The 24166-nt window shown below is 42.2% G+C and overlaps 1 long non-coding RNA gene across 1 annotated transcript in view; it reads left to right on the top strand.

Annotated features, from left to right (window-relative positions):
- The window catches only part of LOC137159695 (uncharacterized), a 28936-nt gene extending 20500 nt beyond the window's left edge, over window positions 1–8436 (top strand). Inside the window, exon 3 of the long non-coding RNA XR_010921696.1 lies at window positions 8071–8436. This is a non-coding gene — a long non-coding RNA (uncharacterized lncRNA). The remainder of the gene's footprint in view (window positions 1–8070) is intronic.
- The last annotated feature ends 15730 nt before the right edge of the window (window positions 8437–24166 follow it).

Raw genomic sequence — 24166 nt, 5'->3', positions numbered from 1 at the left:
GGGGTCTCGAATTGGTTGCTGCCCCGCTGGGGGTCTCGGAACTGGTTGCTGCCCCACCTTGGAGTGCTGGACTATTTGCTGCCTGTTGGGGCTTGGGCTGTTGCCTTTGGGCTGCCCCACCGGAGCCTGGAGACCGTTTCCCTGCCAGAGCAGAGCAGGGTAGGGAGTGGGTGTGGCCACCCTCCGAAACTGACAGGGAGGGACGGCCACCCGTTCTACACTGATCTTATAGTAAATGATAAAGTTGAAAGTTCTAATTTAGAAAAGCAAACATTTTAGTAAGAGTTCCAGAAATGATACCAGTCAACGTAAAGAGTTTTATGAGTGACAAATAATATTTGCTGAAGAAAATTGTGAGCTCCTCAATGGCTATGTAAACAATAAAGGCAATGTTCTGAATGTAAATTTAGTATACAGGAACTCAAAAAAGCTACTGGCAAAAGTAAAAATACGCTCCCAGGTAAAGATAGTATGTGTAAAGCAATGATTCCAGCACCTACTGGAAGGGTGCTTAAGGATTTTATTGAAATTATACAATAGTGTATAAGAGAAAGGAAGACTACCCACAGAATGGAAACAAGCAGTGGTTATACCGATAGGAAAACCAGGCAAATTACTCTCAAGGACCTGATGTGTATAGACCTATTGCCCTCATATCATGTATGGGGAAAAATTATGGCAAGAATGATAAATGAGATTAGTAGTGAATTTGGGAAAAAATTAAATTATAAACTGTGTACAAAGTGGTTTCAGGAAAGATACAATATGATACACAGTTTAAGATTAGAAACAGAAATACAAAATAGCATGAGGAACAGTTATGATAGCTGTCTTTTTGGACATTGAAAAAGCATATGACATGCTATGGAAGGACGGCTTGCTGTATAAACTAGCCGTAACTGGAATAAGATAAAGAATATTTTGGAGAAGAGACGTCTTAAAGTGATAGAACCATAGGAGTCATGGTGAGGGTGAATATTTTATAAACTAACTAATAACACTCCCTATGGAGTGCCATCAGCCCTACCTTGTTTAACATTATGATTAATGATCTCCCAGACAGTATACAGGCAGGAATAGGTATTACCTTATTTGCAGATTACTGTGCTAGATAGCCAGACACAGGAGACTTAAAACAGCTGTGGCAAGAACCAATGAAGCACTCAAGGGGATTACAGAAAGGGGAAATACTTGCTAAAGAACAGGAAATAAGCGTCACAAAAAGGAAGATGGGTTACATTGTTCACCAATCTCTATGCAGAGAAAATTCAGGTAATTCAGAATTTTACATTCTTAGGAGTTGTGTTCAATAAACTAACTTGGAAGAGTCCTATAGATAATATCAAGACTTAACATAAAGATAGGATAAAGCTGCTTAAAAGTATTGCTGGTAACAATTGGAGTGCAGAGAAGACCATGTTTATGATGCTGTCTTGAGCATTAAGACCAGTTATAGACTGAAGGCCTGGCATCCATAATCTAACTTCTAAATTGACATTTCAAATATTAGATCTAATCCAAGCCCAAGCTCTGTGAATCACATGTGGTGTGGGTATTACGACACCGTTGTGCGTAATGCAGGTAGCTAGTGGAGAGAAATGCCTATAAATTTAAGGATGAAATTGTTAAATTTAACCTTTTGGGCTAAGTTTAGTGGAAATAGTCAAGATAAGAGCACTAAACAAATATACAAAGACTGTTGGGAATTAAATAGATGAGATGTAATTGGATGCCACAAACTTCCACATGCTGCCAGGTCAAAAGGTGGGTAAAAGAATTGAGTGAAAAAGGACTGGAAGAGATTAAAATCTTTAGTCATGGAAAATTAAAATATAGCTGGACTTTTGTCTCTTCAGTTGTGGATTTGGAATTATATGATAGAACAAAGAGAAGAGCAGGACTGTCAAATACAATTAATAAAATTTGAGTTTCTACATGGCACATGGGGTCAGCATTGCCAACTTTATACTGACGGATTTAACAGTGACAATACAGGTAGAGTGGAAATGGCCTTTTGTATCCCTTAACTTGGAATTAAGAGATCTATAAGACTATCCAATTTTATCAAACTGGTAGGCATACATGTTGGCACTGACCTGGATAAGGGATGTATGCCCATCCACAGCTGCTATACTATCTGATTCTTTATTGGGTATAATGGTGATCAGAAAGGGAGCCTCAGAAAGCAGGAATGACTTAATCAATGAAATGTTGTTCTTAACTCCCGAGAGAGTACGATTTGCTATTGTAATAGAATGGATTTCAGCGCATGTTGGGATACCTGACAATGAAATGGCATATAAAACAGCAAAAAATTCCTTAAAAAATGAGGAGGTTGATATAAAGATCCCTCTGAGTAAACAGAAGTTCAAAAGTTTGGTTAAAAGAGAACTTAAGAAAGAATAGCAAGAACTATGGGCCAAAGACAAAAGAATGAATGTTCTCTTAAGTGTGTCTGAAACATGATAATATTATAGAAGAAGTGATAAAACTATATTTACAGTGCTAACAAGTCACTGTGACCTGAATGGAAATATGTATTTACTAAACAAGCACAATGATGGGTGATGCAATGCAGGGAGAATTTTACAGAAAGACAGATTCTTTATGAAGAATTGAGATTCCTCAAGGTGAAAGAACATAGTCTGAAATTGTTGGTGAGAGTAGCGGAACAGTGGGGTAGCATTATAAAAGCATTATTATGCTTTTTTTCAGGATACAGGACAGGTTGAGAGGATATAGACATGCTGAGGTTGCTGTGCCATAAAATGACAGGGAAAGGAAAGGAAAGAAAGAAAGAAAGAAACCAGTGAAAGGAGAAGGAAGCCAGGGTCAGAGGGCTGAGCTCCAGCCAGAAAGAGCTGGGACTGGCAGCTTTGGGTGGAGCAGACTGACCGAGAAAGAGCTTTGCACGTGGCCAAAGAAACAGAGCTATGTATGAGCTGTTAACTTATGGTTATGGCCTTTATGTTGGGAACTCATTGAAGAGTGTTTGGATTATTTTGTGGTTAAAGACTCTGAATGCTATGTGAACTGTTGATATTAAAGCAGCCCCAAAAGTAGGGGTGCAGTGAGCCATAACAGACTGTATCTGAAGTGCTTAAGGAGTCTGCAGGAGGGGGCTAATGGGCCTAGTGTGCCTGCAAAATGACCCCTGGCCACTAAGGGGTGCTCAATAAGTGATCATCCCACTACCCCCTCACACTCAGGTCTGATCCTGCTTCCTGCCAGTGGACACTGTGCATAGGGTAGCAGTGCTTGGATGGAGGGAATGGCACAGCAATTATCCAATTTCTTACAAAGTTTCCCCTCCATCTGATCTCAGCCTGGTCCTGGTAGCTGAGATTAGCATGGTTCTGGTGAATCCATGTGGCCAGCAGGTCTTTCTGTGCATCAGACAGCCACCTCCTTCCTTGGCCTCTTGCTAAAACTAATCTTTTGCTTGAATTCTGCCATGCTGCAGGATGGCACCATCCTTTTAAACAACCTGAGTGAAAAGCTGGCGGCTGACTCATTGCACATGATGTGGGACATTACACTGATTTTTTTTCCATGTTGTTCTGCCTGCAAAGAGACAATGGTGTGCTCAGAACCTCCCCATTTCAAAGAGGACATTCATAACCTCCCTAATCCTGTTGCATGAGTAGATCATAGCTTAGAACTTGCTGTGATATGTGTCACTGTGTCTCCTGGGTCCATCCACTGTTTGCAGGTCCAAGATAACGTTGGGACATGATGGTTCCTGACATGGTGTTGCACTTTATTATAGATGTATTTTGGGGGTGAAAATATTCTGCAGTAGCCCCACATCTGATGCACATTCCTTTTCAGCAACATTTTATCTGCATCTAGCCAAGGCAGGCATAATATGGGTGATATGATTATTTATTCAGGCCCAGCTGAGCAGCACTGGCATATTCAATGTCTTGAATGTTTCCTGGCTCTGTGTGGGCTCTTGCTATTGCCCAGTGGTCACCACATCGGCCCTGCTTGGCTGCTGCTCAGTGTTTGGGACATTTGTGATTAGTAATAACAGCTGGACACAGCAGTAGCTGGGTAGTGATATACCTACTGTGACCGAAGCCTTCTGAAAGTCCTGGCAACTGAGCATGCAGTTAGTCACAGAATGCCCAAGCAGTGTGAATACCTGGAGTAGGTGCTGATTTGTCAGCCTTCCTGCACCACCCACTCTTTGCCTTGAAAGTTCTCCCAAATTACAGAGCACCCAGAACTGAATGTTCACATTCCTTACTTCGAAAACTTTCCTGCACAAGTCTTGCCCAACCCAGGAACTTTTCAGTGACGAAGTCTCACTGGGAGCTGGGGTCTGGTTGTGATGGCTAATCAGAACACGGGTTTACACAATCAGTGTCCTTCAAATACATCCGAGAAATCACCTGGCCCTGCTCAGTTTGAGCTCAGTTCTGCAGCCCTCACGCATGTCGAGCAGCACTGACTTTAGCAGGACTACTCATGTAAGTGCTAATCAGCATGAGTACAGGTTACAGACCAGGGCCTTCTGTATCCCAGCAGGATTTGGATAACGTATTACACATTGCACACTGTCTGCATGTAACAAATAAACATGTTGGTTCATCATAATCATGACTAATATTGCATTGGCAGCACTGACTCCATTCCTGGCACGGAACGCTGAGATCATGGCTTACTCCACTCCAGCAATAGTGGCTCTTCTCTCATGACAGCCCTGCTTGGTTGGTCATTTCTTGTGCTCGGGGTAAGAAAGGGTTAATGCCCTGTCTTCTAGCTGTGTATTCCTTCTGTTCTACAGCAACCCTTTGGTTCTATAAATCTGCTTCCTTTCTCCTAAATCACAGCAATGCACCTGAGTCTTTCCACCTTTCATCAATATCTTCCTCTGCTGAGCTCACCTTTTGCAGACACTCCTTTAATGGGTGCGGTGGGCTATGCAGAACTGTGCATGTATATAAATGTATGCAGTGTCACAGCCTCAGCACAATATATCTTGTCCTCCGCTTGTTCAGGTAGGTAATCCTATCTTTAGCCTCTGTGTGTAAATCACCTAGGCCTGGTCTACATTAGAGTTTTGTTGACAAGTCATCCTTTGTCGAGGAAACAATCCTGGTGTACACACTGCAATGACCCTTTGTCGACAAAACTGCCGTTTTATTGACAAAATAAAATCACCTAGATGAGAGGCATAGTCTTTTTCAGCAAAGCTTTTGTGAAAAAGCACACGTGTAGACACTGCCTTTAGGTAATATCGCTGAAAATAGCCTCCGGATTATCCCAGCATGCCATCCTGAGTGCCGCTCTGGTAAGCAGTTTGAGTTCGGCTGTCCACCTCTGCCCCAGGCCCAACTCTTTCAAAGCCCCAGGAAGTTTTCAAATTAACTCACAGTGGAGAGCTCGCTCCACAGTGCAGCAAACACAGCCCTTCCTGCCTGCCGTAAACTACCGGGGAAGGGTGTATCTCCTGCTGTGCCTTGCAGAGTCAGGGAGTGAGGTGGGGGCTGTGTCCCTCTCCCCGCCCCCATGGGTGTATCGAACTGTCTCTGCTGAGGGGTGGGGGCACTGGGGATGCCAGCTATGAGCTGTCTATATAGCAGCTTCTGCTTTGGGATCGGTTGCTTCCAGCTGCTGCTGTCTGAACTTAAAGAGACAGGACAAGTGCAGACACACTCACTGTCCCGCACCACATGCTGTGTGTGTGTGTGTGTGTGTGTGTGTGTGTGTGTGTGTCACTCACACACACTTCTTCACTCACTCTCCTCCCACCCTCCGCTTCTGTGGGCTTCTTGTGTTTGTGTTCAGCAGTGTTAGCTTGGCTGACAGGGCAGTTTAAAAGCAGTTGTCAAACTAGTAGGATGCCCATGAAAGAATGGGATTCAGAACCCTTCATCATGTGACTCTGTGCCTGTCTCATGAGGCATTGCAAACCCTTCCTAAAGCACCCTCCCCGCAGTTGCATAGTGGGATAGCTACCCATAGTGCACTGTTCACTTTGTCAACAAAAGAGCTGATAGTGTGAATGCACTCTGTTGCATGTCTTCACTGTATCCTTCTGTCAGTAGTGATTTAATTACCACAGTGGCTGTATGACGGCAAAACCTTTGTTGACACAACTTTCTAGTGGAGACAAGGCCTTAGTGTGTGCATGCATGTGTGTATATTTATAACATAGAAATCTAAGAAGAAATATCAATCAATCTGAATCTTTCAATGCTTATATTACTGAAAGGAGCATAAGCTGCTACAAACCAGTAAAACAAATCTGAAAAAAGCAATATTGTTTCACATTAAGCCATGCTGTAGGTAGACAGGGTGAGTGTCTGATAAGAATGTGCATCTGTGCATATACATGTGATTGAACATGCTATGCACCCATCAATGAGAGCTGAAGATACTCAGCATCTTGAAAATCAGAATACTTCTCTAGGCACTTCAGATACTCAGCTCTTAAATGTTTGGGATGTGTCTCCCTTTATGCAGGTGGCTCTTAGTGTGAATGAGTCTGATTCAATTTCTGGCATTCAAACTGTAACTGCAGTGCATTGCCATGTGTACATTCAACACCTCTGAAGTTGCAAAGAGGGAATGGTACTAACCTGTACTGCTTTTGTAAAATAAGCCTGGCACAGAGAAGGTGAAGCGTGGTTTGTATGAGTTCACACATCAGTAGCCATACAGGGACTGTTCCTCAGGGCCAAGTTGGCAAGTAGCCAGGCATGAATAGTGTCATTTCAAGTCTACATGAGGAAAGGTTTGCCAGTTTAGTTATGTTGGTAGAGTTATACCATCAAACCCTCCAAGAGTAGATGCAGCTTATACCAGCAAAGAAGTGCTTTTGTCTATATAGCTTATACCAGTCCCCTAAGCAAAAATAAACTATGCCAGCAAAAGCACTTGTATGCCAGTATAACTGTATCTACCCTAGGGCTTTTGCTGGTATAGATATGCCATTTAAAAAAAAAAAAAATCACTCCCCTAACCAACATTACTGTACCAGCAACATTTTCTAGTGTAGAGCTGGTCTGAGTCGGCTGAGGCAATAAAGAGTTTATTAAGCCAAAGGATACATGCTTGTGCCACTGGTAGAGCTCGGCAAATATTGGATTTTTTTGGTTTGCTGGCAATTCTGAAAAATCCAAAACTAAATTAATTTTGGATCGACCCTTCAACAAATTGTACAAAGTCTTTGGCAAATTAAAAAGTTAAAAACAAAATGTTTTGTTCAACCTGAAACAAAATGTTTGATTTCAAGCATTTTTAAAATGTTTTGATCGCTTTTTATTAAAAGAAATCTTGCAAAAGAGTAGTTTTGAAGCAAAAAACTGCAACATTTCATTTTAAAAATGTTAATCTTTTTTTCAGAATTTGTCTGAAACAATATGACACGAATTTGTGAAACATTTCAGTGCTGCCAAAAAATTGTTGTGCTAAAGACTTTTGCCCACCTCTAGTCACTGGCTCCATCCTGCCAGCTGGTTCTGAGCTTTTTGTGTCTGCATAGATAGCTCAGTTGGGTTTTGTGTGTCGCATGGCTTTGTTTGTTTTTGCATGTCATGCATGCCTGTGCTTGGGGATTTGTATGTGACTGTACTCTAGTCTGCCCCTGTATTAGGATAGGCTCTTCTCTGTGCACATTTGTCTATCCGTGCCAGTTATTGGACTTGATGAAATTACTGGGTGAAATCGAATGGTCTGTGTTATGCAGGGGGTCAAATGAGATAATCATAATGCTTCCTTCTGGCTTTAAAATATGTGAATCTATGTTCATATACATATGCTTTGTGGGTATTTGTCCAAAATGGGTGTGTGTGTGTGTGTGTGTGTGTTTGTCTGGTCATATTATCATTTTGTAATTGCACTGTGTGCAGTGGGGGCGGGGGAATGTGGTGTGTTTAACATTTACTGGTTTTGTCCAAGAGCTCTGTTTAGATTTTCTTCTCGGTGTCTAACCCATAAGGGAAAGTTTTCAGTGCAAAGTGCAGCAATTGAATTAGGTAATTCCCAGGAGTCACCTAGCAAATCTCCATACACCAAGCAGAAAATGTTTCTACCTTTTTTCTTACGCTTCAAAACCAGGCAAAGAAGAATTGAACTGGGAAATCCTGAGCCAGACTAAATATGGATTATACAAGAACTGAAAATATATGATCCAAAATGGTATGTGCAGAGCTACAGAGATGAATTAAGAATATGCTAAACTGAACAAGTCTGAGCTTTGATGGGCCAGCCTGGAGTACGTTATCCTGCTGCTCTGGTTTTGGCTGTGTTAGCCAATTTGAACTGGAATATACTTTGCTGGGTTGTGCTAATCTGAGCCAGGACATTATGAATTGAGCTACACTGGGCTGGAGGGAGAGGGAATTTGAAGTGACCTAAAATAAATTGTGCTGAATGTAGCCAGACTAAGATAGGATGTTCTGTGATGAAATGTGCAGAGCTGTGTTGAAGTGAACTAAATGCGTTAAGAAAAGATGAGAGGTGCTTTCCTTCACTCAACCTGATCCACCATACAGATGCCAAGGAAAACACTGAAGAGACCAGGTGGATGAGGTAATATTTTTTATTGGAGCAACTTCTGTTGGTGAAAGAGAAGCTTTTGAGCTACACAGAACTCTTCTTCAGGACACCAACAGAAGTTGGTCCAATAAAAGAGATTACTTCATCTACCTTGTCTCTCTCAAATCCTAGGACCAACACGGCTACAACAATACTGTAAACAAAAAAGGAAAATGCTAATCAGTGTTCCTTATACCTCCCTAAAGAATCTCCTAACTATAGATCCTAGGGATCAGCAAACATTTGGAGCTTGATCCTGTACCATTGAGGACAATTGGCGCTTTGAAACTCACTTCAGTAGGAGAAGAATGAAGCCCTTGATGCTTCAGGACTTTATAACCAGGAACCATAGAGAAGCTTCTCATGAAGAGAAATGAGCATGGAATGTAGGGTTTACTTCTCTCACAGTAAACTCTAACATAGGTCTTGAGGTAGTAAAGGGATACCAGGGTTGCTTAGCATTTGTAAAAGACACAAGTATGTGGGGATGGTGGTAGTGGGAGGTAGGAAGCTATGCAAAGACATGGAAAGAATATGTCCAAATCAAATACCGTTTTGAAGCTCAAATGCATTTTCTTTTCTTTTTCATAGCCAAAATGCCACAGATAAGAGAACTCATTATTTGGCAGTAAACAGGGGCACCATTTAGGGGGGAGAGGGGACAGGAGTGCCCCCTGAGTTTTGTACAAGAGGTCTGATCATGGCACACGTGCTAGCCCCAGGCAACCTGAGTGTGGAATGTGAGTTCTGTAGAGAAGAGGGGCTGTTACCAGCTTGTGCCCCTGGGATGGAGTCAGTATTTTATTTACAGACAGAGTGATTAAGATAAGATAGGGCTGTTAATTAGATTAAGGATCTGGAAGTTGTTGGAAGAGCCTGTAAACAGGAATCCCTCTTGGGGTGGGGTAGGCACTGAAGAGAGAACATGGGGGACTCAGAAGAAAAACAGTCAATCTGAGCCAAGGTTACATTCCGAAAAGAGGGAAATGTTCATGTGAGATCTAAGTGAAGACACTGGTGGCAATAGAAGTTTTACCTGATTAAGGCCTGGAAAATTATTTGACCCTCCAACATTTTTTTTCAAGAGGAAGAGCTGCCCAGAGCTCCTGTGCCTGTTTATTTTCCTTTCCTGCCTGCAGTGGCCCTAATATACCTCAGAAGACTCAATTCCTCTCGCTCCCCTCCCCCCCCCCACTTTACAATATGGAATTATCTTGGTGTTTGGTTTGAAATATTCTCCTGTGAGAACTACAACTCAGTCACTTCAGTGTTGTGTTTAAGAGCCTTCTTGAAGGTAACTAACCTTTAAACAGAAGTGAAACTTGCAGTGTTGCCAATTCCCAAGATTTTGTCATGAGTCTCATGATAACTATTTATTTTTCCGTAAAGCCCCAGCTCTTGGAACCCAGTGGATATGTGATGTTTTCAGCCTTAATTCCTAAAGGAAAAGTAAGTTTCTAGCCCTCGTGGCTGTGGAGAAAGCTTCAAAATGTGACTCCAGAGCACCCTAAAGGCTCAAAAAGCAGAAGGCAAATAAAAAGAACACCTAATCTATTATTTTTGCATAATCTCATGATTTTTAAGCCAATCTTACTATTTTTGGTGAGCCTGACTCATGATTTTTGATTATTTGGGGTTGGCAATAAGATGAAAGTGACTTGAAAGTGTCAGTTTCATTCCTGTTTAAAATCCATTTCTAGTCTATTATTTGTAGTATGGTAAAACCCCCTATAACCCCAGGCAGGTGCAGTATAAACTCGCAGGGCCTTGCACTAGAAGGATGCTTCCAAAAGTTAAATGATCTATTCCAAGCTTGGTGAACTGCAAAAGGTAAGTAGCCTGCATCATAGAAAGTAGTCTAGATTTTTCTACAGTTTCGATTGTTGTATTCAAGAGTTTGTAACAAAGTAAGAATATACATGAAAATTTTAAACCTAACCAGTATCCCTTAAGTGACTTGACACAAGATATCAGAACATGTTAGTATTGGAGGTGAGTGGGTCTAAATATTTATTTAATATTTTTTCTTTATATAGGAATTAGATACAGTGCTCCTGTCAGCTAATTTAAGTTATTATATGCAAAAACACTAGCATTTTCAGATGCCTAAGTACTCCCTAGAATCACCCCTCAACTTATTTCTCTTCTTTCCTTTGTCATCTGTATTTTTCCCTTACACTCTGTTCCATACTGTCTTTTGCCTTTTTCACTTCTTCATTTGTTTGTCTTCTCTTTCCTTTCCTTATTTCACATCTCTATTTATTTTTCCCTTCACTTTTATTATTCCTCTCTTTCCACCTCTAGTGGTTAATACATTCTTTCAGAAGGACAATAAAGAACAGCTGGACCTGTCTAGCTTACTGACAAACCTTGGGCATGTGGCTTGGCTGTGATTCTATGGCGCACAGCCAATTACCTCAGTGGCAAAGAGCAAAGGAAGGACAACGTGTGACTTCACACACAAGTTTTCAGCATTGAGTGTGTTATAACTGCTGTAAAAGGGACTTTGATATACATGTGAACTAGTTAATAGAAGAAGTAATATGGTCATGCCTATGTGCCCCAGCTGAGATCAGGGCCGCATTGTGCTAGGAGGTGTACAAATACATAGTAAGAAACCATCCCTGGTCAAAGAACTTACACTCTAAATAGACAAGACTGACAAAGGGTGGAAGGAACAACGTATCACCATCCCCATTACAGATGGGAACTGAGGTACAGAGAGATTTAAGTAATTTGACCAAAATCACACAGGCAATCTTATGGCATAGTTGGTAATTGAGTCCTGAAGTTCTCCTGAAGCCCAATCCACTGCCTTAACTACAAGACCTTACTTCCTCTTAAATAGTACTACATATGAGACTGTATTGTCCAAGGTACATTGTTCTTAGCTCTGATTTGTGCAATGAATAGATGAAGCTCTTCTAATTACAAAGTCACTAAACCCGGCCCATAAAAACAAAGCCACAGTAACAGATTATAGCCTGTATGAAATTGCTAGCTATAAAAATGGCCCCATATTTATAATAGGATTTAAGGATTCCATCTTTCAGTCTCTTTAATATTCTAATGCTTATTTTATTTTATAGCACCACGAGGCAGGAATAAGGAAAGGAAATGGTAAGCGGAGTCTTTACCATCAAATAAATCCTGTTTAAAACATCATGTTTGCTGAAAAGATTTATTTTTTCTAGCCAGGCCACATACATTGCAATTAATAGATCTAGACTAGCTTATCTGATCCTAATGAGCAGGTGCCTGGCTTAATGGTGGTAGAGAAACATTTTCATAGCTGACACTCAGTAAAGGGGACTTCTTCCCCAGTGTGCAGCCAGTACATCTCAACCTTGCCAGGGAACAAGTTATTAGAGAGAGATTGGTGGTCTCCGTACCCTCTCCTTGGGACTCCACTTCCAGTGGATTATAAAAGCACTTCATCCCCCAGCAAGAGAGAGTCCCCTATGCTGGTATCAAGAAAAGACTTATGCTTGTTACATAATCTAACACATGTAGGGCAGGAAGAGCTTACTCTAAGCAGCTAGTGGATTAGTGGGAGTTGCCAGGATACTTGGCACAGTAATAATAATCTTGTGTGGTTGTCCAATGAAGTTTACCTGTTCTCAGCCTAAACTGTGGTCAATGCCAACCATTTGACACCATGACATACAAATGTAATCAAGTCTTTTCTAGCCATATATAAACATACCTAAGGCTAAGCTTTGGGGAAAGGAAAACAGCCTGGCTATTCATATTCTTTCTAATACAAGTTACTCCTCTGAATTGAGCATGGTAGTTGTTTAAGAAGTGGCATCTCTTTTCAGCAAATTTGTGTTCTTAGATAAATAGCACTAAAATTGTGCGGGTTCACAGGGCCGCTTCCAACTTAAAAGGGCAGTTTCGCTGCCCTCACCCAACCATGTGCGAGGGCTACTTCCCCTGACCTGATGCCCGGCCCTCCCCTCTGTGCTCCCAAAGCCAGGAGAGCGCCCCGCTAAGGCAGAAGGAGCTCGAGGGATACGCTGATCTCGGCTAACCTCTCCCTCCACTACCAGGGCCCTCTACCGCCCCAACACCTTATCTCCCTGGCGCCGGAACGCTATGCCCATCCCCTTGCTAAAACCCCTGTGAAACAGAGGGCCGCGGCTTTTAGGGAGGGGTCGCGCTTATCACAGGGTCGGAGCAGGCCGGTGTCTCAGGGTCAGACGGGAGGAAGCGGAGTGGCTCCGCTTGTGGTGAAGCTGGGGTGGGGTGGGGAGCAAGCGCTGCTCCGGGGAAGTGGCGCGGGGTGGGGGGAGGAGGAGGAGGAGTGTCTCCCTCTGTAGCAGCCAGGCCCACTGACCGCGGGGGGGAAGGAAGGTCTCCATGCGGGGCTCGCTCCCCATCCGCTGCGCTGCCTGCCAGGGCAGCTGGTGCCAGCGGCCGCTGCGCTAGTCGGATAGCGAGCGCGGCTTGCCAAGGGCCCCCTCGGCGGCGGGATCCATCCTAGCCCCCGCCCGCTGCCCCTTGCCCCGCCCCGAACCTGGCTCGTGGCCCCGCCCCGCGCTCAGCCCGGCGCCGCTATTGGGCCACCCGGCCGGCTCGGCCGCCTCCTGCTCCTGCGCAGGCGCTCTGCGCGGGGGGAGGCGTTCAGCACCGCCGAGCGGCGGACAGCTCCTTCCTTCCCCGGGCGGCTGGAGCCGGCAGCGAGCTTGGGCCAGGACAAGGCCATGGAGGGCGCGCCGGGCCCGCAGGCGCAGGAAGAGCCGGCGGCCGCCGAGGAGCGGGCGGAGGGGACCTGCTCGCCCAGGTAGGGCTGGGCCCCGCGCAGCGCGCAGCCGGCCGCAGCCACCTGGCCTCGGGCGCTCAGCTCGCCTGGCCCCTGCCTCCCGGAGGGCCCCCTTCCCCGCCCGCGGGTCCCCTTCTCTCTGCCCCGGCGCCAGCCCCCAGGCCCGCGGCTACAGCCCGCCTGTCCTGCAGGCCGGCCCCCCCCGGCTCCGCTCCCCCTGCCGCGGCTGGCATTTCGGGGCCGGGTGGCGGAGGCTGCTCTCTGCCCTTGTGAGCCCTGGCGATCGGGGTGGATGAGCTCCCCACGGGGGCTCCAGCCTTCACGCCCTCCGCTCGCCTCCCGTCCTCTCCAGACCTCGCTACGGTGCAGCACGGCGCTATTCGCAAAAAGGGTGCACGGCTGGTGGCTGGTGGCCAGAGTAGCCGCCAAACTCCAGCTGCGATTGGCGTTGGTCATCCAATATCACCTCAGGAAGAGACTCGCGACTAAACAGGGCTTTCCAGTTCAGTGGGAATGGGACTAACGCCTGAGCCTGTTTCAGTGGTGGCATTAGACAAGCCCATCTCCAGATTGGTTTGGTGGTTATCCTCGCTCGACTAAAATGACACACACTGATCCCCAAAGGGAACTGCCCGTCCAGTCAACGAGCATTTTCTCAAACAGGCTAGAATACCTCGTTTACCTGCCTCGTGATTCCACAAACAAAGGAAATATATACAGATTTTGCACCTATTTCCAGTTCCAAAGTAACAATGAGCAGGGCTATTAAAGAGTGCTGTGGTGTCCTACAGAAGGGAAGCGCAATCTGTATGATTTAAGGGGGTGACCTACCACACAGTAACCACCAGACTAATGATAAGCTAGAGGGAAGCCATTCTTAACAGCCACAGGGCTGTGCATGGTCTTTTTCGCCACAGGGCACAAACGAATAAAATTCTAATCAGTTATTATCAAAGTAAGGAGGCTGAAAGATAGACATAAGGGAAGACAGTGGTGTGGCATTAGGATGTAAGACCTGAAAGCATTGGGGATACTTACTTGTTTGATTAAACTGCTTCTATATTTAAATATGGAGACATATAAACACAGTACAAACCTATGCGGGTGTAGGTATGGTGATAAATTGATACCAGAGCGAGAGAAAGCAAATCAGATAGCTGTCAAATGCCATTTGCATCCACACATTCTGATTTCTCTGTTTCCAAATGATTGTGCATGCAAAACGATGAGTCCCATGTGTCATTATGATCTAATATATGTATTAGCCTGGGCATGTGATTTAGCCTTATGAATTATAAATTCTGTAACAAACTATGATATATTGTTAAAGGAGTTATATTTAGTATTTATTATATGCTCCTCTTCGCATCCACAATGTGCTAGGTGCTCTACAAACACAAAAGAGGGCACATTTGCACATCTTCCATATTACCCAGATTTTCTAGTTGATCAAAGCATAGCAGAAGATCAAACTAAACACAAATATATGCATAAAGGTAAAGAGTTTCACTTTTGCCTAATACAAATAATAACTTTACATTAATGCTGAGATTAGTCCAACCTGCCTAAGGGAACTGGGCAGTCAAATCTCCTTAGATAGCTTTGAAAATCTCAGGCAAGAAGTCTCTGTGTTTTGGTCAATACAATTCTCATGTACTATTCTAAAAATAACCCCTTCCTGTAACCATTTCACATCAGATTTTTGTTTTAAATCTTGGGAATCTGGTGAAATAGACACCATCAGTCAAATCCTGCAACATTTGCTCATTTGAGTAATCCTTTCTCAGGTGAGCAGTTCTATTGAAATTAATAAAACTATATGCATGAGTTTAATCACGTGTGAGTAAAGATGGCAGAATCAGACTTCACTTGAGCATCACTCCTGTGGTTTATAGTCTCATCATGCTTACAATCAAATTTATTATAATAATGGTACAGTTAGATAGTCCCTCCTCCCCTGCATTATATATACATACATAGCTAGACATTGGTATGTGGCGTTCTATAGAGATCTGGGTTGGTTTTGTGTTTGTAAACTAAACATTTAGCTTCACATTTCCTATACTTTGATCCTAGTGAACATTCTACTGAATTTACCATCAGTTAGCTATTGATGCCTCAAAAGTGTAAGTTGCCTCAGGCTTTTTCTAGACTAGGATATTAAGGTGTTGTTTTGGGTGTTTGTTTTTTTAAGTGAATTAATTAACATGTTTTAACTAACCCATTTTAAACTCTAGTGTACACATGGCAAATTGTATTTTGAAATTGTAGAATCATAGGGTTAGAAGGGACAGCAAGGGTCATTTACTCAACAAATCCTGCATCTTGGCAGGAGGTTAGTGTCTAAACCATCCAAGACAGATGACTATCCAGCCTTCTTTTGAAAACTTCCAGTGAAGAAGCTTCCACAACCTCCTAAGGCAGTCTGTTCTATTGTCCTCCTATTTTTACAGTTAGGAAGTTTTCCCTAAAATTTAATCTAAATCTGCTATGCTGTAGTTTGAACCCATTGCCTCTTGTCCTGTTATCTGTGGCAAGAAAGAACAACTTTTCTCCATCTTTTTTATGGCAGCTTTTCAAGTACTCCTCCCCCCCAATCTCTTTTTTGCTAAACTAAACACACCCAGTTCCTTCCGCCTTTGATCATATGGCTTGCATTCCATTCCTTAGATCATCTTTGTCACTCGCCTCTGGATCCTTTCCAGTTTCTCTACATCCTTTCTATATATTAGTGACCAAAATTGGACATTACTTCAGCTGAAGTCTAACCATCACTGAATAGAACGGTGCTTTCATTTCTCGTGACTTGCACGCTATGCTTCTGGCATACAGCCACCGCAGTTATTACATCACTTGTGTGCGTGCACACTTGGCTCCTTGTGTCAGCAGTGCACATCCTCACCAGGAGCACTTGTATAGATTGTATTGTCAGCGTGGAGCATTGTGGGATGGCTAGTAACAATCAACGTAAGCAATGCAGTGTCTGCAATGACATTGCATCCATGTAATTACATCGACTGTGGCTCTTCGCCGTTTGGAGAAGTGGTGTACGAAATCAGCGTAGCGAGGCACTTACTTTAGTGGGAGCCACATTCAAGTGAAGACACTTCCACAGCTAGGTTGACGGAAGGCAGCCTACGTTGACCGAACCTTGTAGCATAGACCAGGCCTAAGAGCCTGATTTAAAGGCCATTAAAGTCAGGCTCTCTTTCAGTGAGGTGCAGTACTAAGATTAAAAAATTAAACATCCTTAAACATGCTAGCTACATATGAACAAACCATAATTGCTGAACAACATTTGATCCCATATTTATGATAGTATTGTCTCTTCTTGCTGTTTTGTTTTATTTTCTTTAATTTGGTATCCTGTAACTATTTTTAATTGCTTGTTATGCAGTACTTTGGATGGTAGTTTTAGCTCGAATGTTTGATGCATTCTGATAGCGTTGTGTTGCTTTTCTATTATCTCTGCCTTGCTTCTGAATTCTTTCGGCTCTGAGTTCCAAGTGTCTAAAATATGGTCCTTTTATCACTTTAAAAAAGTTAAAGCAGAGAAGAAATCATTCCCTCTGAACTATTGTTTCACATTTCCATGTTGCTGGTATCATATTCCTAGTGCTTGAGAAAAGGGTCTGTCAGTACGTCTATTATAAACCTCTCTTTCAATTCCATTAGAGTGCCCCTTCTAAAAACTTCTATTGTAAGTCTCAGTAAAAAGTACATCAAGTATCAACAGAAACTTGGCACACAGTACAAGGCCTTAGCCCAGGAGGATTTTTTTTTAATTTGAGGAAAATTGGTAGAATCCATATTTTATGTGAAGAAAAACCCACTACAACAAAAAAGAACTAATTTTTTTTTTAATGAAATTTTGCAGAATTTAGTCCTTAATTTGAATGAGGATCTTTTGAAAGGGAAAAAGATACAGATTGACTCTTGCTTTTTTTGTCTTCAGACTGTAATTCTTCCATTTTTAAGAGTATGTGCATGGTGACTACTGCTACTGAGTGGCTATGAGTTGTCCACAGTGCTAGTCTGTTAGTTTTGTTACCTCCCCATCCCTTGTCCCATACCTACTTTTTTCTTTCATCTACCTGGTACGTCTCATCTTTTAGGCTGTAAATTCTTTGGGGCTGGGATTGTCATTTGCTATATGTTTGTACAGGATCTAGAACAATCAGGCTCCAACCTCGAGGTGTACCACAATATAAATTATTAGTACATAATAAGCAAATTAATGACATCTAAATTATTTGGGAAAACAGTGAGTGATGCATCCTGCTAAGTTACAAATTCATATATTATCTTCAGAGGAATATCACATTGTTGAGACAGTATCCCAAGTAAGAAGTACACAATGGGGAAGATGCAGCAGCTCAGGGAGATAGTGAAGCCCAAATATTTTTCAGAATGGTTCTCACAGACCCACATTACAGCTCTCCTTAAAAATGCTGGATTTGTTTCCCCTTCCTTTCTCGGTTTGAGTCAGGTGCTCTCTCCCACTGCATAGCTCAGAGAGAAGCAAAATTACAGAAATGCTAGAGAACTGGGGTTGCTGTGCAGGGAGGATGGTGGCTGTGCGCTATAATTTCCCTGCCACCTGAAGCTGCTTCTGCCACAATGCCTGAGCTCAGCTCCATGTGACAAAGTGGTAGCCAATGGAAAGGAATTGGGGACCATCCAATTTACACAGCATGTTCCCAGCACTAACTCCTCCTCTACAGCTTTTACATCGTGTGCAAGGAATAATGGGGGCCAGTTAATGGCCACGCAGCACCTGAGACACTTATATAGCCAGTGCTGGAGCCTGACAGCACAACACAGATCCAGGCTTGTGGGCTTGTCCTCTGCTAAACCCATGTCTCATGGATCTTTGGCTCTTGCTCATTACATAAGCCACACCCTCTTCTTGGTCTGCAACATTACTGTTCTACCTTCCAGATTGGGTAAAGTAGCAGAAAGAAGTCTAGTTAGGAGTCATTAATTGTGTAACGTTTCCATTATATTTTCACCTAGGAAGAGGAAGATACAGTCTTTCTTCTTTTGCTGTTTCTGCTGGGCAGAAATTTGTTTTCTGTGCTGTGGTATCTTCTCAGGAAAGCAATATAACAAGGTGACTTGTACAGTTTCATAAATTTGATTTTCAAACTGTCTAAACATGTTAGTGAAGGAGGAAACTTGCAGTGGAGACCAACATTTTTTTATAAGGTTACTGCTTCCCAGAGGATGATCACTTAATCCAATCCGGCTGCTGTGCCATAAGAACGGGGAGAGGAAATTCTATTTGAAATAGTCATTATCCATAATTCAAAAATTCAAACCAACACCCATGTCTCTCCAGTATTTCAATCCCAGTTTCACTGAGATGTACCAGAAATAGAAGTAGATGTTATTACCCTTTGGATACCTTCAGCTTCAACACAAGCAGGCTTTAAACTGCAGAAACCTATTTTTCAGAATCTCTTCTTCCCCAGCTGTAAGTCCCCTCCCTAGGTGAACATTCAGATTCTCCATATCACCTTCTGAGGGAGGCAAACATTGTCAGGGACACAACCAGCGGTGGTAGATAACAGGAGCAGTTAATTTCAATCTGGTCCTTGCTCTCTGCCTCCCTCTCCTCTTTGTTTCTCTCTTGGGTTGCATCCAGCTGAATTTGACAGAATGAGGCTGTCAGGCCACCCCGTAGGCTGCTACTTTTTCGTGTCTGAGAGAACATTTCTGCCCACACAATCCCAAAATTGTTGGATATACTGCATCACCCTGATTGGAATTTGTCTTCCAAGAAGATGTTCTTCTTTCAGTTGTTAGCTTCTTGTTCAGTTCCAGTATCATTAAAGCATGTGTGCAGATGATTCATAAATGCACTGATCTAGCCAGCCCTCCTCTTCTTCCCCACCCCCACAATAAACAAACACCAGAAACGCCTTCATCCTCTGTTCACTAACATGATTAGAGGGTCCTGTCTATGCAGCAAAATAATAGTGTTGTGATGTGGGTACAGGCAGACAAACATGAGCTAGTCTATGTCTCTGGCAAGGACTGCAGCATATAAAGTGTTGAGGCTGCCAGATCCACAGCTAATTGGTATTGTAGGCTCTGCAGACTTTGAAATCTTCAAAGCTTACACCGGTGATTTTCCAAACCCACAATTATCCAAAAGTTTCAGGTTTCCTTTAAGACCTTTGGATAACCAAGATGACACTATAGTTAAGTACAGCATAGGGCAGCTAAGAAGATGAATGGAAATGAGGTGCTTACATATAAGAAATGATTGACAGAACTGGCATTGTTTGGTCATGAGAGATGATTAAGAGATTACTTGAGTGAAAGATTTAAACTACCTCAAGTTATTATAAACTACGAAGTTCTTGAACAGTCCAGGGTCAAGTGTTTCAGCTGGGAGGGAACATATGGAGGAAGACTTTAAAGTGGCATTATTTTGCAGGCAAGGTGGTGAATAGGGGGAACGGACTTCCACTCGGAGTATTAGAGTCAAGAATATTCATACATTAAAGCAAAAATTGGATGAAATTGAATAAATTAAAGGATTATCCATCCATTTTTATGATCAGTCATTTTTCTAGCTGACTGCTTTTTCGAGAGTGTCTGAAGGAATTTTCCACTGCTCATGTTTCCCACATCTCCCCGGTTGGCTTCACAGTGTTGGGCACAGGAATGTTTTTCTCCTCCAGTAATAGACAGACATGGCAGAGTGGATATTAAACCATTCCAGATATGAAAAGCCCAGGAACAGCTTCTGGTCCCATTCTACTATCTAACACCAGCATTTTAAAGGCAGAAAAATAGTATTTTTACTGGATATTTAATATTTTGAATAATCCAAATTTCTTTATATGAGTGAGATCACCAAAATATATTGAATACAACTTCTTGTTTCAGAAGGTGGAGGCAGCCATTTTAGACTTGACTCTGAAGATCAGGGAGGAATTGGTTGCCAATTGTAAGGTAGAAGGCAGTTAAATGTGATCTAAAGGAAAGGAAGAAGTGCAGCCAAATAAGGAATAAGCACTTCAAAAAAAGCAGACTTTTACAGACTCAGGGAATAGGTAGTTAAGGTCCCATTGGAAGAAAATCTAAGGGAAAAAGTTGTTCAGGAGAGCTGGCAATTTCTCAAAGAGAAAATATTATAGACACAAAAGCAAACTATCCCAATGTGAAGGAAAGATGGAGGACTAGTAAGGGCATGTCTACACTGTCGCAATGGCAGGCATCGATGCAGCAGCAGCAATTGAGCAGATCTGTGAAGACCCACTCGGTCGATGGGAGAGCACTCTCTTGTCAACTCAATTAGTCCATCTCCCCAAAAGGTGGAAGGCAGCGTCGACAGGAGATGCTCTCCCATCGACATAGCGTTGGGAAGATGCCAAACTGCATAGACGTAAGTACGTCGACGTGAGATACATTGTACATTATGTAACTAGCGTATCTCACATTGACCCAGAGTGGCAGTGTAGACCAGCCAAAGAGGGCAATGTGGCTCCATCAAGAGCTCTTCAATGACTTGAAAATCAAAAGTGAATCATACGAAGAGTGAAAACATGGACAAATTACTAAGGATGAATACAAAGAAATAGCACAAGCTTGTAGGGACAAAATCAGAAAGGCTAAGGCACAAAATGAGTTACTTCACTAAACATAATAGGCAGTAAGGAGAGGGTTCTATAAATACATCAGGAGCATCAGAAAAATAAAGGGAAGTGTAGGCCCTACTTAGCAGAGAAGAAGAGCTAATAATGGAGGACATCAAGAGGCTGAGGTATTTAATGCATATTTTGCTTCAGTCTTCACTAAAAAAGTTCATTGCGACCAGATGCTTAACACAATTAATATTAACAACAAGGAGGTAGAAATGTAAGATAAAAGAGGGAAAGAACAGGTAAAAGAATATTTAGATAAGTTAGCTCTGTATTCAAGTCAGCAGTGCCAGACAAAAATCAATCATAAGATATTTAAGGAATTAAATGACGCAATCTCAGAACCATTAGGAATTATCTCTGAGAATTCATGGGAGACAGGTGAGGTCCTAGAGCACTGGAGAAGGGCAAACGTAGTACCTGTCTTTAAAAAGGAGAACAAAGAGGACCCTGGAGAATTAAAGACCAATCAATCTAACTTTGATACCCAGAAAGATACTGGAACAAATTATTAAACCATCACTTTGTAAGCACCTAAAGGATGAGAGGGTGATAAGGAATAGTCAACATGGATTTGTTAAGAACAAATCATACCAAACCAACCTAATGTCCTTCTTTGACAGGGTTACTAGACTAGTGGATGGGGATAAAGCACTAGATGAGATATATCTTGATTTTAGTAAGACTTTTGACACAGTCCCATATGCTCATAAGCTAACCAGAGAAAAGAGGTCTAGATGAAATTACTATAAGGTGGGTGCATAACTGGTTAAAAGACCTACTCAGAGAATATTTATTAATGGTTCACTGTCAAACTGGGAGGATGTGTCTAATGGAGTCCTGCAGGAGTCTGTCCTGAGTCCAGAACTGTTCAACATTTTCATTAATGACCTGGATAAAGGAGTGGAGAGTACACTTAAAATTTGTGGATGACACTAAGCTTGGAGGAGTTTCAAACACTTTGCAGGACAGAATTAGAATTCAAAATTACCCTGGAAAATTAGAGAATTGGTATGAAATCAACAAGATGAAACTGATTAAAGACCAGTGCAGAGTACTGCCCTCAGGAAAGAAAAATAAAATACAAAATGGGGAGTAACTGACTAGGCGGTAGTACTGCAGAAAAGGATCTCAGGGTTATAGTGGATCACAAACTGAATATGAACCAACAGTGTGATGCAGCTGTGAAAAAAGACTAATATTCTGGGGTGCATTAACAGAAATGTCATATAAGACACAGACGGTCATTGTTAGGCTGTACTCAGCACTAGTCAGGCCTCTGCCAGAGTATTGTGTCCAGTTTTGGGCACCACACTTTAAGAAAAATATGGATAAATGGGAGAAAGTCCAGAAGAAAGCATAGAAATGATAAAAGGTTTAGAAAACATGACCTATGAGGAAAGGTTAAAAAACTGGGTATGTTTAGTCTTGAGAAAAGAAGACTGAGGGGAGACCTAATAACAATCTTCAAATATGCGAAAGGGTCTTATAAAGATGGGTGACCCAATAGCAAGTGTGAAAAATCGGGATGAGGGTGTGTGTAATAGGGTCCTATATAAGACAAAGCCCCGAATATCAGGATGGTCCTGATAATATCGGGACATCTAGTCACCCTATATTGTTTTCCATGTCCTTTGAAGGTAGGACAAAAAGTAACCAGCTTAACCTGTAGCAAAGGAGATTTAGATTAGATATTAGGAAAATCTTTCTATCTCTAAGGATAGTTAAGTATTGGAATAGGGTTCCACGGGAGGTTGTGGAATCCCCATCATTGGAAGTTTTTAAGAATAGATTAGGAAAACACCTGTCAGGGATGGTCTGTTTACTTGATCCTGCCCCAGCATGGGAGGATGGACTAGATAACCTCTTCAGGTCCCTTCCATCCCTACATTTTTATGATTCTGTTGTTCTAAAAGTGTAATTTGTCAATGCGGCAACATATCTATAAAATATTATTTATATTAGTAATTCATTGCTTATTTAAAGCTATATCAAGAAAAATACGGTCAAGGTACAAGAAATAACAATGACATATCATCTTAGAACATAAAAAGGAAATGAAAAAAAATCTAGACTTGGACATAGTGTAGTAGGGACAACAATACCTGGATTCTGTCAAAGTTTTTGGGCAGTAAATTTTAAACAGAGTTAAAATTGACTGGAAGTGCTTTGGACCCTTCCAGAAGGTCAAGTCCAATGATACTTAAATCACTGAAAACCAGGAAATAAATAATTAACATAAAACAAACTTAAACATCTGAAAACCAGAAAATATAGAGTTAAGGAACATACCAGCCCTGCTTTGGACCCTTACCTTTGCCCCCTGGAACTGGCAAGAGTCACTGGGGTATACTGTAAATGTATTTCAGCCAATGCTGCTGTATAATAAGCAGACACGAAGAAAGACTAAGCAAATTGTTTTCATGTGTTCTGTCCCTCAGAATTATGTTCTCTCATTCATCTATATGAACGCCAACTGCCCTTCACCACATTAGGGACAACTATGTTGACTGCCACAGGCATTGCTTTAATAAGGCGAGACCTCAAATTACATCTCATAAACAACTTTGCTGGCATCTGATTTGTAGTGGCATGTTTTACATTTCTATAGGCCAATAGAAAATTCATAGTCTTGTGTTGTAAGCTACATTTAATCTGGAGCTGTAGCACAAATCATTTGCTTAAATATCTGGATAAATCTTTCCACTAATCCATTTGTGGCAGGATGGTAAGGAGCTGGTGTGACATGTTTGTTACTATTTTTTCTGACAAACAACTGAAATTGTTCAGATGTGAATTGAGTTCTGTCATCACTGACAATCTGTTTAGGAACTCCTAACCTTGGAAACAAGAGTCTTAACACTTCTACCATCTGCAGTGATTTAGTTAAGTTCATATAGCAAACTTCAGCCCATTTAGACTGGTCATTTAGTGCAATCAAAAACATATGTCCCATAAATGGGCTAGCACGGTCTATGGGGATTTACTGCCATAGAGTTTTGCTACTCCCAAGGATGCAAAGGAGCATGTTTAGTCCTGTGTGGTGTTCGCTGTGAAGCTGGACATTTTTTTGCCATTTCCTGTAGTTGTGTATCATTCTCTGGGCACCAGACAAAACTTCGGGCAAGGACTTTTATTTTTACAATTCCCAAATGGCCAGTCATGTAATTTCTGGAGCATATGTGACCTGAACTTA

This window comes from Emydura macquarii, unplaced genomic scaffold (genome assembly GCF_026122565.2).
Source record: "Emydura macquarii macquarii isolate MOO-44397 ecotype Brisbane River unplaced genomic scaffold, CSIRO-AGI_Emac_v2 contig_1876, whole genome shotgun sequence".
Classification (NCBI taxonomy): domain Eukaryota; kingdom Metazoa; phylum Chordata; order Testudines; family Chelidae; genus Emydura; species Emydura macquarii.
The sequence above is the reverse complement of the archived record's forward strand: the minus strand, read 5'-3'. Positions and strand labels throughout refer to the sequence as shown.